This window comes from Suricata suricatta, chromosome 4 (genome assembly GCF_006229205.1).
Source record: "Suricata suricatta isolate VVHF042 chromosome 4, meerkat_22Aug2017_6uvM2_HiC, whole genome shotgun sequence".
Taxonomy (NCBI): domain Eukaryota; kingdom Metazoa; phylum Chordata; class Mammalia; order Carnivora; family Herpestidae; genus Suricata; species Suricata suricatta.
The window spans coordinates 133,309,540-133,323,060 of NC_043703.1; the positions used below are offsets into that span (position 1 = coordinate 133,309,540).

At 37.8% G+C, this 13,521-nt stretch overlaps 1 protein-coding gene across 11 annotated transcripts in view; it reads left to right on the forward strand.

The window, feature by feature from the left end:
* The first annotated feature begins 1,232 nt into the window (after positions 1-1,232).
* The window catches only part of SLC8A1 (solute carrier family 8 member A1), a 364,284-nt gene continuing 351,995 nt past the window's right edge, over positions 1,233-13,521 (forward strand). For 5 of the 11 annotated variants that reach the window (XM_029937883.1, XM_029937884.1, XM_029937886.1 and 2 more), the window contains exon 1: positions 1,267-1,432. The gene's annotated coding sequence lies outside the window, so the exon portion shown is untranslated. Of the gene's footprint in view, positions 1,433-13,521 lie in introns of all 11 variants that reach the window. The other 6 variants (XM_029937892.1, XM_029937890.1, XM_029937893.1 and 3 more) reach the window with 6 other exon arrangements.

The following is a 13,521-nucleotide window of genomic DNA, read 5'->3' on the forward strand; positions in this document are numbered from 1 at the left end:
TTGTACTCTTCCCTCTTGTATACGAACTTTAAAATGTACACAAAGTAGAGAAGATAATATAATGAGGCCCCTGCTGTCCACTCGACCCCCTGCAACAATGATCATTTTGCAAGTCCTGTGTCATCTCTCCTCCCCCTTTCTCTATGGAAGGCTTGAAGGAAACCAGTTTCATTTCAGGATGCAAAAATGAATTATCCCCGCATACCTCAACTCTAGTTTTTCTTCTTCCAATAAGAGAGTGTATGGGAATTTTAACATGACTTTGGGGAAAAAATGGCTAGTGGAAAAATGTTATTTGGGAATTCTCTCTCCCTCTTATACGTGTGTGTGCGCGCGAGTAACAACAGACTGAAAAAAGAGAGAGAGAAATGTTGAAATGGAGAAGCCAAATTTCCAGGAACTAGAAGGTTAAGTGGGGTTTCCACAGCCCCCTGAAGGAGCCCCTCTCAGCTAGATCTTCATTAGCCGCAGGATTTCTCCTTGCCTCCCCCCCCCCCACTTCAAATTCAGGTCAAGGTTATGTGTCATTTAAAGTATCGCTGACAGTTAATAAATGTGGCACTTAGTATTCTATTTAAGTTTACATTCTTTACCATTAAAAAAAGGTTTCTAAATCTAAATCTCAAACTGTCTGCTAGATGGTAGCTTAGGAAGAATTGCTACAAAATCCTCCGTGAGAAGCCATTTAAGGAAAGACCTGGCCTCTCCTTCTACCTTGGAGATTTTCATTACTTGGACCTTCCGCTGCTACCTTTTCCTTTAAGATAAATAATTCAGAGTGCTAACAGATATTTTTAATTAAATAAATACATTAAGTATGTGTGTATTCATTCATGAACAAATTCACATCCATTTGTCCAGCCATTCATTTATACACTCATCCATTCTCTAAACATTTTGCAGGTCCTGTACATATCTTATCACTAAAATCTTCAAGGACGAAGACCAGACCATGGTAAGGAGTTATAACTGTGCCTCTGTTTTCATAAAGCTAAGCAAACCCACATCCTAAAAGCTCTACGTGGGAATCAGGGGGACAGTGGTTGTTCCCTAAACGTCTGGAAAGGAGAAATGCCGATCTGAAAGCGTATTTCCAAAAAGGCCTCGTGGCAGGACGGCTGGGTGGGAAACGGGCCTGGCTGGCAGGATGGCTATATGTGTATTTTTGTCGTCCATGTGTTGGATGAAGCGGAGAGCTGCCAGATAGCTCCTTTTCCACAGCTTGGAGTTACTGTTGGGAACAGATCCATGTATGGAAGCGAAAGCCGAAAGACACAGATAAGCAGAGACCCAGCTATGCAAACCATGTTTAGAGACACTTAAAGGACAAGCATCTCAGGTCCTTTCTTTCTGGTAAATTCGGAGAAGCCATCATCCCGGGTCTTTTTTCACATCCAGCCCATGAGGACCGAGCAGCCCAGACTTGACGGAGGTAGGTGCAGGGCTTTTGTGATGAAACTTATCTAAAGGATCATTCATGAATATTCCCTCCTGAGCTCCGAGCTCCTGAGCTCCTGATGTCCTATAAGGGAAGCTGCCAAATGATATTTTGGAAAAAAAAAAAAAGAAGAAGAAGAAGAAGAAAAGTAAAGTAGAGAAAAGAGAGAGAGGCAGAGAGAGGGAGAGAAAAGATTTGGGTTGGGGCTGGTGACTGAGAGGTATTTAACAGCTCTGCCTTCACAAGACAGGGCAGCGTGGTTGCAGAGGGAAAGTGACAGCACAGAATTGCTGCCAGATCTAATCCCTTCGTCCCGGGTCACTTACCGTTTGGATTTTTGTAGATAGGAATCTTCCCGGATACTGCAGCACCTTTGGAATGAGCCACCGCTCCCGGTGGGTTCTGATGCTGTGTAGGCTGGGGTCGGTAGGATTTGCCCTTTCCTTTGTCCGCTTCCCTGGACCAGCATGAACTCACACGTGGGGCTACTTCTTCCTTAGACATGGAGGAGCTGCCTGTAAACGACATTATTATTTTTGGCAGGGGAAGTCATTTTTGCAGTGTTTCTCAGCAGATCGGAGGTTGATTACATCCTGTTCAAAGATTCTTGGGTTGCTTTCACAAACACGGGTCTTGCGCAAGTTGAAATTGCTGAAACCAGCTGAAGCACTGGATGTTTCTCAGTGCCTCAAATATTTTTCTTTCTTTTCCATTAACGACTGGAAACAGGAACTTGAGGAGTTTCCCCAAAGATGCTTATAGCTGTCAGGGATGTGTTGGAAATGTTGGTTGTGGCAGAATCACAAAAGCCGAATGTCCCAGGAGTCCAAAGTAAAAGTATAAATGTGAACACGAGAACAATGGTTGTAACTAAATGACTCTAGTGAATTTTCAAAAATACTGGCTAATCTGCCAAATCATATCGGTAACACTTTGAAATGTGACTCTAGCCACTTACCAAATTGTAATCATTAGACCATTAAAGCAGTTCTTTGAAAGTTGTTGGTAAAATCTGTGAACTATTGCCAAACCTTAAAAAAATCAAGGGAAAAATTTCCTGGTCACACATGTAAAATGTGTGCTTTTTTCCAAAATTGAATCAAAATAATTTTACCACAAGAAAATGAAATGTAAGTTCAGAATTTCTCTGGTAGAGGATACTGTGTCTACATTTAAGCAAGATTTTAACTCTCTCCTTTAGGTTTTCAATCTTATAATAGAGCAGGAGAGAAAAAAATGAAAGAAAAATTGGATGCAAGTTTTCCTTTCCTGATGACACAACATGATGTGCAAAACGATTAATAAACAAGTGTAAGAAAATAATAAAAGGGCTTGTAATACTGACCAGAGAGATGTTCTTTGGACAAGTTAGATAGCGGGAAAAGCAATTCACTTAAGGGATATAGGTAAGATGACTCTAGTGATGGAGTGACTTCTCTTAAATTGTGTTTCATAGTACCAAAAAAAAAAAAAAAAGTGGCAGAGAAGGAGAAAACATGGTTCTATTCCCATAATAAGAGTTCATCACTATTAAAATAATTATAATACTGAAGCATGGATATTTTCATCAAATTCTTCCTTTTCATGTCTATTTACCCTGACAACACATGAAATTAACAGCACATTCAAGCTTACCCTTTACAGATTTCTAAAATAGGCTTTTTTATTCACTTAAAAATACTAATATTCTTGTACTAAGAGAGAGAGACAGAGATAGAGAGAGAGAGAGAGGCAGGCAATAAACTTTTTTTTTTAACTAACACAAACAAGGTGTCATAACTTTAGCTAAAGTGCGACAAGCCTACAAAAGAACGGCTTTAAAATACTGAATTAAACACTATATACCAACCAGCTTTTCTAAAGGAGCAGTACAGCAGGAATCCGGGCGATTTTCAATAAGTGAAACATTATTACTATAAATTATGTCACCGGTGTTTGTGACCAGATGCAATGCATACATGATGTCATTGACTGTTTTCTCATATGCTTACTGCCAAGTACATTTCAAGTGTACATTCCTCATGAGAAATGTCTGTTCCTGTTAATCTTTAACAAGCATACTTACGAAGTATAATATATATATAATAAAGAGTGATTTATTGCTATTTTTCTAAATAGTATGTAAGGATCTATGAAAAAATGACAGATAGTAAAACTACTTGACCTTTTGACTATAACTTCTGAAGAACTCAGCGATGACTATACATGGAGAAAAACTTGGGGAGGTCATATTTTGAGAGGAGAAGTGGCAGTATCAACAGCTTCATGTGAAAAAAAAAAAAGACTTGAAGACTTGTATGTTCTATGTTATAGTTAGCTGAGATATGAAGGAAATTCATGGTGACCAAGAATGATAAAGAAGTTGAAATGTGTCCTCAGCACAGAGCACAGATTTGAGGCTCCTGTGTATAGGACAGTGCCGGTCGGGATAGCTCCTGGGTCAGGTCACATGGGCTCCAATGAGTAGGAAGAGCAAGTGCTTTTAGGGGCTTTGATGGGAATCAACTTCCCTGAACATTTGTGGGGGGAGTTTGCATGGAGGTAAAAGAAAACATTTACCTTTCCAGAAGTATGAAGGATTTTGACCCACAGGAAAGAACGTTAAGTTTCAAGGAAATGATAGCATTGGGTTACTTTTTAAAAATCCCCTTGGGGGAAAAAAAGAGAGAGAGGGGAAACAAACCTTAAGAAATTCTTTATGATAGAGAACAAACAGGTTTGATGGAGGGAGGTGGACGGGGGATGGGCAAAGTGGGTGAGAGGCATTAAGGAGAGCACTCATTATGATGAGCCCTGGCTATTAAATGTAACTGAGGAATCACTGAATTCTACTCCTGAAATCAATAATATGCTATATGTGAACTGACTAGAATTTGAATAAAAATTAGAAGAAAAATAAAGTACTTTACTTTACATGAAGTAAAAATTTCTCAGATGATTAAAAATTGTGGGCAATTGAGTGGTCTCAGACCACTGATGATTTCAAGAACCTTAAAAATGACAGCAGGCATGAGACTCAAGAATGAATCCGAAGACCAGAGAGGCTATATACTTTCTCCAACGTTAATCAATGGAAGGTAAATGTTCTCCAGAATCCAGATTATTTGGTTTTCTGACCAGAGCTCATCTGCCCATGCTCTACTTCTTTCAATTTCTTAGGCTTAAAGTTACATATTTTCAAGTGTCGCGGCAAGATACTAGAAGAATTCCGTGACCGAAGAATTTTGAAGGTAGTTTTAAGGTTTATAAAGTAATGAGACGGGAACAAATTCCCATGGCAGTTAGTGCTGCTGAGGAGAAAATGGCCTCTCTTACCTCGCTGACATCTTCCCATGCTTCTCACCTCTAACATGAGAGTCACTTAGGAGGAGTAGTGTCCACACTGCCCTCCTGATGAACTACATATGCGCATGGGGTCCAGGCAAGGGTAGTTTACTTTTTAAATCTATCCTGTGAAATGTAAACCCGCAACCAGGATTAAGAACCACTCTTTTTTTGCAATAAAAGAGCAGTAACCACTGCAATTTATTTTGACAATTGAGTTACAGAACCACAGCTGAAGATCAGAAATGAATTCTTGCCCAAAGAGATGATTTCTTTGCAAGTTTTATTGATGTCATCTTTGCTGACAGGGAGTTCCTCTTTACAAGTTTCGGCATATTTAAAAAGTTTTCTCTGTATCAAAGGATTGATATGGATCTATGTGATATCTCTCATAATTCTTTAGCCTGAAATTTATGTGTGCTCACCACAATTATCGAAATGTTAAAAAAATATGTATATGCGACGTTATGGTTCTGAATTACAGATAGCAAATGAAATTTTATACTATTTTAGCAAGTATCAAACAGCCATCTTGCAAGGGCTTGTTAATTTTGGGTAGCAACAGTTTTCTAAGGAATAGGCAAATTATTGCCTTTTTTGCCTTTTGCCTTTCTAAATGGCAAGAACTTTTTGGAAAGAGGGTGAGTGACTTTAAGAGGAAGATATATTAATTTATTGCATATAAAAATATACGAATAAGAACTAATGGCAGCCAAAATATGATGAGGATATGTAGGGCCACAAGACACTCCTCCCATTTAAGTGGGATATAAAGACTGGGCTCTCCAACCCAGCAGGAAAAGAGTCGGGCTAAATGCAAGTAAATAAAACCTAAAGATCTTAGATTTCAGACCAGGATAAAGAAGACTATTCAAGTTGGTAGAAGCAGTGATGAGTTCTGACTGCTGATGGTAGATGGAGTCAGGCAACCTGAGTTTCATGCTGGCTCTTCAATGTACGTCATAGCTGTGCGACCTTGGACAGGTAACATCTTTGTAGGCCTCCATTTCCTTCTCTATAAATTTTGGGTAATATCAGCAATAACCACCTTGAAGGGATTAAGTGGCAGAATGCGAACAAGGAATTTAGCATTGTGACCAATAAATGGTGGTATCATCTTTGTAAGCAATATTAAAATCAAATCAGTCTCTTGAGGATGCCTCTGAAACTAGGAATATTAAACAGAAGAGTGATCACATTTCAAGGAGTGTATAGATAAATTCTTGAATGCCTTTCAACTCCATTTCTAAAACCAACCTAGCACTAAAACTGAGCCTTTGGGAGGCACTGATTAAATACTCTTTGATTGGTTGATTACGATCACATTGAATTCCTCTCCTACTTACTCGAAACTATACCATGAAGGTGAACCTTGAAGCTGTCATTTGAGATATCAAAAATAAATACAGATATATATTCACTAATGAATAGTAAGAGACATGCAAAAAAAGCAATTTCAAAAATGAAGTCATATCATCATGGAAGAGAAGGACATCAGTTAACATTTCTTAAATTATTTTCTGAGCAAGGTGTGTTTTAGGTAGAAATAGAAGACTTCATTGAATAGTTGCTTTATTTAGAGCAATGCATTACATTCCAGTTAGTAATAATATATGGTAATAATTATACGTCTAGGCCTTCAGTGTGTCCAGCAGCTTGCCCCCGAGAGATAAGATGTGATCATTTATGAAATGACATTATCAATTGCAAGCTATTCTTGAATTTCATTTGAAGGACTATAACTTTAACAAACTATTTCTAAATTTCAACTAATTTTACCACTTTTTACCCATATGGATAAAAGAAATACAATGATATAAAAAGGATTTGTTTTGGTTTTGGTTCAGATAAAGCTCCGAATTCTAGATTCAGACAGATCTATTAACTCCCAATTATGCATCTTATTGCCATGCTGGGCAAATTTCCTAGTAAGTACCTTGACATGTATTGAGTTATGTTATTTTCCAAGCATCCTTCCAAGCAAGTCACATATATTAATTTATTAATTCTGATACTTTCTCTATAAGATAAGCAGCTGTTTTATAGAAAAAGAGTGAGGCACAGAAAGGTTAAGTAATATGCTCAAGGTCACACAGCAAGTAAACAGAAGGGGCAGGATTAGAAGCCTGTGCTTAACTTCTGTGTCTCACAATCATTTCCTGGCCTTTTAAAAATAGAAACAATTAAATTAATGAGTGAAAAAATTAATGTCAAAAAGTATTCAGTATAGTGTCTGATAAAAAGCAAACCATGTTATTCTTCTCAGATTACTGTTCATTTAATTTAATTCACTTAATGAGTAAGCTAACCATTTAAATAGTGTTTCTGAATAAGAAAGTATATGAATAAATAATATTTATTTACTATTATTTATTAATGTTAAGTATAAATAATATTTTATATTTATGAATAAGAAATAATATTGTTCTTTATACACTAACATTTCCAAAATGGTGGCTGGACGTTTTTCAGACCCAGAGGTTAAATTATTATTTTGTGACTATATTCCCTCCTCTTCCCCCCTCTTCATCATATTATGCTTCAATAAATAAGTGACAAATTTTTATATCCTTCTCCCCATCCTTCCCTGTTATCAAGCAAAGATGAGTTAGACAAAAATTATAAAATGAGGTAAGAATCATTCAAACGGAAGTTAGTATTGTATTTGTGGCCCATTTCACATACATGTTAAATTGCATTTAAATTCCAATTCATAAATTTAAAATGAAAAACAAGATCTGCAGTTGGCATTCAAGTTGCATTTTAGATCAGGCTTATGAACACGGGAACTTCAGGAATTCAACATGTAATATTGTAGAATTATGTATTAGTTTTAAAAACTATAATGAAATATATTTTAATTATGGTGATATAAGTCACACAGAAGTTGGTTACTTATGTATGTATGTATGTATGTATGTATTTTGCAAAGGCCGTATGATGAATCTTTTTTCCTCTTTTTATCATGCTTGTGCAGAGGAATAGAGGTCAAATTCACATTCTACCACACTATTTTTATTCCATCACAGAGGCAAGATTATTTATCTTGTTGTTTCCCCAGAAATAATTTTCCTACATTAACTTAAATAACCTTTTTGTCTTAAAAAGATAAATATCTACTGTGATACAAGTAGGGAAGAGGAAAAGCAAATACAATTAGAGACAAACAAAAATCTATATGTCTTAATAGTTTACGTTTTTAAACTATCAACACTCAACAACCATATGAACAATAAACAGGCATAATAACTCATTAAATTAAATCACATGACTTCCTGAGCAACTCAGAGTGTTAAAAAACAAAAACAAAAACGAAAACACCATTTACTAAAAACCAGATCCCAAACCTTTCATTATTAAGAACCTAAATTGAAGTAATACTATATACTTAGCTTAAGTTCAATCCCTGGATCTCTAAGCCAAAATTTAGGCCCATACTCTCTTCAGAATACAGACAAATTAAATAATATAGGGGATATATGTTCTAAAGCTCATTTGTTCCCTTCAATAATCTATATGAATGTATCAGGATAATATGTAAAGATCATGAAGGCCATCTTTGCTGCTTCATGGTAAAGACCCTGGTTTAGGGTAAAGACTAAAAGAAAGTGGGAAGATAGAAAAAGTTCCTTCAATACCTTGGCTCCCTGGCTGTAGCATCAAAACCTGTGCCACTCACTGCATCCAGAGAGGGATGTAAGATTCTCTTTCTCTCTCTCATTCTCTCTTTCTTTATTTATTTAGTCTTACTGTTTTAAACCATTTTATTACTTTATTTTATTTTATTTTAGCTAATTTTTTATTATGAGAGAGAGAAACAGAAAGCATGATTAGCAGAGGAGGAGTAGAGACAGAAGGAGAGAGAGAATCCCAAGCAGCCTCTGTGCTGTCAATGCAGAGCCCTATGTGGGGTTCAAACTCACGAACTGTGAGATCATGACCTGAGCTGAAATCAAGAGTCAGATGCTTAACCAACTGAGCCGCTCAGATGCCCCTTAAACCTTGTTAATTTAAAATAAGATATTAGATGCTGCCTGAGTCCTGCTCCAGTAGGTTCAGGGTTCCCCTGAAGGATGGATGGTGTCAGCACAAAAGAGATGGGAATCAGCAAAAGGGGAAGAGAATGAGAGAGCCATGAGGTTCTTTCTGATCAGCAGGCAGACATCTCTGCGCTTCAGTCCGGCATCTCTGCACTGACTGGAGAGTCAGGCTTTTTTATTGAAAAAGTGTGTGGGATACAAAACAGGATTGGCAATTCCTTAGAAAATGATTCCTGATTGACAAATTCATTGGTATGTAAAAATTTCCCAGAGCCTAGATTGGTAGAAGACTCCTGCATAATCTTTATAAATAGTGATTGAGGTAGGTGACTTAGATGCTTCTCATAAGGGGAAGGAAGATATCTTTAGCATTCAAATACAAGGCAATGTTTTTAACACAGTAAAGGCAAGAGTTAGTTGTTTTGTGAACAGGAGTCAATAGCATGGGGAGTCAATAGCATGTTTTCTAGAGGGGAAGAAAAACAGGTTTTCTTCAGTAACATTTGCTCCCACAATCACAAAAGAAGAAACTCTTATAACAAGTTTTTTCATAAGGTACAATTCACATATTTTTAGCATAAGAAGACAAGTCACTCCTGACATCAGTCAGTCAGGCACCTTGGGGGTCGGTGCTCAAGCAGAAATTGAGTGGAGGTTGAGCCAGTGTGGACTTTGGTAGCCATCTGACAGTGGGAGGCCTTGCAAACCTGCCTTACTTCAGAAATGGCTCCGGCAAGATTCATCTTTACAATTTGCCTAACCGAAAGGTCCAAGGCTTCAAGGTTTTTCTCAAAATAAATGGGAACTTAGTCAACAAAGATAAAGTCTTAGGAACACAAGGAAACAGAGACCACAGCTTGTCCTGGCTGGAACCACAGGTGAGAGGGCCCCAGGACCCCCAGACCAGCAGTCTCTATAGAGGAAAATTTCTCAGCACAGAGTCCCAATGGGGACCCTGCTATGACATGAGGAAAGCCAAAACTACTAGAGCTCACCATGGATGATATATTCTTATTATTAAGATTCATTCAGGCCCACCTGTGTGGTGCAGTAGATAAGGCCACAAAATTGAAATTGCTGCTAGGTGAGCAAGGGACAGCCTCCAAAACGCATGATGAAGAACAAACCCAAAGGTGACAGATGTCCATACAGATGCTGAAGGACTTAAAGGAACACTTCTCTTCCTGAATGTTTTCCCTATCTTACTAGGGGTTTTACTGGGTGATCTCTAGAAAGCTCTTTGCCTCTAAGTGTCTCTCGTTTAATTACAGATCAATTTTCAAAAATGAAGAGCATAGACTGATTCCATGTCCTTCCAAAGACTGCGTGTATGTGAAAGGAGAGTACTTGCTAATTGAAGCACCTAGACTTAGAGATTTATGAAAATTGACAACATTATTTTAAACTGTCAGTTTTCTAAAGTAAGCAAGTATGTGAAGTTATTTTTCACTTGTAGACACTGGCTTACAAATAATTCATAAATTTTAAAAAGTTGCTTAAAGAGTACCTCTCTAAATCTCTTTTGCTACCTAGTATCTCCTTGGGCCTGGAGGGCAAATGCCCTCTGTATTTCTATAGCTACTAATAACAATGGTAACTAACACATAAAGCAATTTCTATGTGCCAAACCCTTGTCTCAGTGTGTTTACATGTATTAACTCATTATATCCTGACTATAAGCTCATGATCTGGATCTTATTGTCATCGTCATTTTCTGATGAGGAAAATGAAAGAGGGAGGGACTAATGAGATCTGCTCAAGGTCACACAGCTAATAAATAGTAGAAATGGACAAAGCTGGCTCCTGAGCCAATCTTATTACCCACTCCACTATGGGAAAGTGTAAAGACACAAGTCTGAACCTAACAGACTCCATGACAGAGGTTCCCCTCCAAACTAGAAGATCTAAGGTTCAGTTTCTCCAGAACTATTAGGCAGTTACACATTACCCGAGGCAGGAGAGACCACCTTACAGTATCCAATCAGGAAAGGCCAGCTACCTCTCCCCTCATTCCTAAAGGTGAGGCCTACAGATAGAAACTTTTGATAGGACCCTGTTACCTAATGTTAAAGTTAACCTGATAGTCACCGAATAAGACCCTGAACTCACTCTGTAATTGGTTAATTTCAAAGATACCCTAAATGTTGTAACTGGGTCCCTCCAAAAGTAACGAATGCTCTGAACAATGTGTATGGTTAAAGTTGCTGTCAATACTGTTGTACCATTATGATTGGGTCACTGTACCTATGTCACAATTTCTTGTAACTCCCCCTTCCCAAACTCCATAAAAACCCTACTCAGCCCTTGTTTGGGGCTCTCAGCACAGATCCATTGCATTGATGAAAGCTGAGAGACCGAACTTAACCCCCTTAGGAGAGCCCTAAGCCGTAATAAAACTGCCCTTTGCTTTTGCATGCATGACTCGGTCTCCCTGGTAGTCTCTGGTTTTGGGGGGTGACATTGAAATCTTGGGCATTACAAAAGTATATAACAGATATTAATAAAGAAAGGTAACTACTTATATATAGTAATACTACTTCTTGTCCGTATAATCTTACAGAACATAATTTCTATTCTGGGTGACATTCCTTGAAGTCTTTAAAGAATAGCAGTGACTACATTTCCCTCAGACTTTCTCTATGGATTCCTCAATGGATTCATACAAAGACATGTGTGTGAATGACATGTGTGTGAATTCCAGCTTAGTATAATGCTTAAAACTCTTCTTTGAATGTGCACTAGATTTTTTCTGTATTTTTTTGAAGGTGGGAGAGAGCAAGTGAGAGGGAAAGAGAGAGAGAGACAGAGAGAGAGAGAGAGAGAGAGAGAGAGAGAGAGAGAGAGAGAGAATACTTTTGGGAGAGGCAGAGGGAGAGGGAGAAACTCTCAAGAAACTCTCAAGAAGGCTCCATGCCCATTGCAAAACCTGGTGCGGCGCTTGGACTCACTACTATGAGATCCTGACCTGAGACAAAATTAAGAGTCTGACACTCAACTGATGGAGCCACCCAGGAACCCCTCTTTCTATTGTCTTAAATTTATTAATTGATGTATTGAAGGGATGGAAAGCTACAACTCAGCCAACAAGTATGTTGCAGGTAATTTTAAGGGCTCCACATGCAGGACCTTGAGAGGTACCCCTATCAAACTCCATCTGTTAAGATCTTTGTAGAACCTAAATATCATCCAGACTGCTTTTATTCGTCAACTTTGATACATATTGCAAACATAGTGAGAGTGGCTTTTATATCTTCATCTGGTATATATTTATCTGAAAAAGTATTTGGCCAAAGCTCAGGACAGTGTCATGTAGCACACCACTCACTTTCTATTTATCCTGAGTCAGCAATTGTTTAGTAAGGATTCCACCTAACTGCATTATCAATCAGTCCATATTTCTCCATTTGGTCCAAAGCACTTTTGTGTAGCTATGTAAAATCTCTTGATGAAAGTCAGAAATCTGTGCCAATAGCATTTCTCTGTCCAGAAGATCACTAGGTTAGGTAATTAGGTTAGACTGATTTGACTTTGAACATTGAAAGTATATTGGCTTATTTGCAATTTTGTGGCCCCTCTTCCAATCTCCAGAGTTCCTCAGGCTACTGATTGGTTCAAGTTATCTTTTGAAAAATTTTCATACATTGGTATGTAATTTACTTAAGCAAAGCATCTGAACAAATTTGGAACAACCAGGTGCTATCTTACCATCGCTTTTACCTTTGACTCTAGTTTCCCGTTACTAATGCTTACAGTTCACCTTTCTATCCATACATCCAACTATCTATTCAACCCATATCTGCAGATCCCTTGACTCACACTTAATAGCTTCAGAGTTAAACTCATTTTTACTATCCACCTGACTGATCTTTCTGGTTTAACTCTTTGATTAACCTTAAACCAAAAAGTCAGCTTAGTCTCCTTTCCTTGACTGACTGTCTCCCTACCACAACAAATCATTCCTCAACTTCTATAGTTCCTGTCTCCTGAATGTCTCTTATATCTATCACCACTGCCTTTTATAGCTATTACTTGAGTTATTTCAGTAACATGCTATGAGATGCTCTACCTCCAGCCTGGCCACTCCCACTATTCTTCTCTTAGTTGCTAAAATGATCTTGCTAAAACACAATTTCAATCAGGCGTACTCATATGTAAAACCTTTCAGTGAATCCCTATAACTTCCAGGATAAAATCCAAATTCATTAGGTTAGTACCAAGAACCCTTGAAATCATAGACTTGCCTATGTCTCTAAGCTTGTCCTTCTCTATCACCCAATAAACATTCTTTGTCCTAGCTTTACCAAACTATTCATGATTCACTGAAACAGTCTAAAGAAGCTCTGATCTCCATTTTCTTACATGTTCATTACCTTCTTCCTTTAGTGTTTGTTTCTCTTTTCACTTAACAAACCCTGCCCTTGCTTGAAGACTCAAAACAAGAACCATTCTCTCTGTACTGCCCTTCCCCGTTATCCTATTCTGATCTGTTTTCTTCCATTGTATTCCTGCTAGACTTGCATAGATCTTCATGATCATACTTAGTATTGTCCGTGTATGTTGTTCTGCCTCCTCATTAGACTCTAAGCAACTTGGGGGCATGTACTTATCTTCTTCATCTTGGTATATAAAAGGCTTGGCACAGTGCCTGACATAAAATGGGTGTAGTCCATAAATGCTTAGTGAATAATGAAATGAATAATTCTCATTGGATGGAAAACT